The sequence below is a fragment of the Calonectris borealis genome, chromosome 6 (assembly GCF_964195595.1).
Source record: "Calonectris borealis chromosome 6, bCalBor7.hap1.2, whole genome shotgun sequence".
In the NCBI taxonomy this organism is placed as follows: domain Eukaryota; kingdom Metazoa; phylum Chordata; class Aves; order Procellariiformes; family Procellariidae; genus Calonectris; species Calonectris borealis.
This window is the reverse complement of record NC_134317.1, coordinates 8036468-8038200: the sequence shown is the minus strand read 5'-3', so window position 1 is coordinate 8038200 and position 1733 is coordinate 8036468. Positions and strand designations below refer to the sequence as shown.

General features: G+C 37.6%; 1 protein-coding gene across 13 annotated transcripts in view; it reads left to right on the top strand.

Moving 5' to 3' along the window:
- Positions 1–568, top strand: part of CCNT2 (cyclin T2) — a 26133-nt gene extending 25565 nt beyond the window's left edge. For all 13 annotated transcript variants that reach the window (XM_075152748.1, XM_075152752.1, XM_075152753.1 and 10 more), the window contains one exon: positions 1–568. This exon is cut by the window's left edge. The gene's annotated coding sequence lies outside the window, so the exon portion shown is untranslated.
- Positions 569–1733: the final 1165 nt, after the last annotated feature.

Below are 1733 nucleotides of genomic sequence, written 5' to 3'. Positions count from 1 at the left end.
CCTGACTGAAACCCACTGCAAATTAGTGAATTGTGTGAATTGCAGCCTGGCTGAGGTGTTCGAAGTGAATGAAAATTAATGGGATTGGCATCAGCCTCACAAGTGAACGACTGAATAAATGCAATAAACGGCTAACAGACAACACTATTACTCTGTTCATCACTTTGATTACAGATTTTTTGTTATAAATTTGAGTACATGCGTTATGTAATTTGTAAAATGACGCTGTAGTGGAGACCTTGCTACAACACTATTAGAAATCTTCCCTTTTTGTGAGATACGAGGTTTGTAGAATAGTGAGATTCTTTCGTATGTTGAATCTTAATCTGTTCCTAATGGTGGGAGTGCTGAAGTAATGTATCTCACTGTGATCTGGTACTTCGGTATTTGCATAAAATGGCAGTTCTGTATATTCTTTTGGCTAACTGTAAATATAAATGTTTCATAGTAGCATAGTTGAATTTTTGAGGTACAGCCATTTGTGTGAGATTAGAAGAAACAACTTTATTTCTAAGAACTTGTAAAAAAAAAAAAAGTATTTTCAATAAAATTCCCTACCTCACCTCTATTGTGCAGAAATTATCCCATTTTCCTATGTTTAATTTTCAAACTTCATTTGTAAACATAAAGAAGATCCCTTTTCAGTTTTTGGCAAAACATTGCTGTTTTTTCATCAAATCAATCAAATAGTGGAATGCTTGAAAGTCTGAAGTCTAACTTGTTTCCTTTGCTTCCTTTACATTATGGTGATCGGGTATTTGATACCTGAAAAGCAAACTCTAGAAATTTTGTGCCATCTTAGGCTCCTCCCTCACTCTACCCTGTAATTTTACTGTATAGTGGCTGGCCATGCTTGATTGGTTTTTTATTTTATTTTACTTTATTTTTTTAGCAGTGGGGAGTGGGGGGGAAAGGGTGAGGGGCGGGGTGACAAGAGCATACCAATGATCTTTGCAAGACCTTAGGGGGAAAGGTTTCCAATCCTTCTTTTGCAGTGAAGGGGATTGAGCAGACACTTTGTTTGCTTGCTTTACTTGGGATGTAAATGCATATTCCCATAATCAGTTCTAAAAATGTCTTAAAAGACTTGGAAGTTATGCCAAACTGAACTAGCTAATTAATTCCTCCTGTCTTTGAAATGCTTAACTCCTTACACCTTTAAAAAAAGAATATAATTAATGCCAGAGTGTTCTCTCACATTGCTACTGGGAATGACTCTCTGGCTTCTCGTGAGGTGGATATAGCAAACCCAAATCAAGTTTTTAACCTTAAAAGTTTCAGCAATTGGGTTTGATTCCTCTATATTCCTGCACTTACAATGACACCATTTTTCTTACCATAGTTCAGAGATCGTGTTCTTTGACAACACCTGTAAAATTCACTTTCTGAAGCTGTCTCATGGTGCGGGTCCCCATGGCTAAGTGGAAAGTAGGGGAGAAAAGGCACTCTGCTGCGTGTACTGGAGGCCCTTCCTCAGGAGAACTCTTGTTCTTTTTTACTTACGTGCAAGAACCAGAGTTTTGGTAGGAGCGTTGTAGAAAATGGCACCGGTTCCTGCTGAACTTTGTGAAAAAGCACTAACTTTGAACCCAAATAATCTCAACAGACTGTGGGTTTTCTGGGCTCAGTGTCTGCTTCCTTGAGAAGAAAGGTTGATGCATGTATTTTGAGATGCAAATTTTTACATCATATTGCTGTTTGTAGTTTCAAGGTTAGTGTAAAATAGCTGCGTT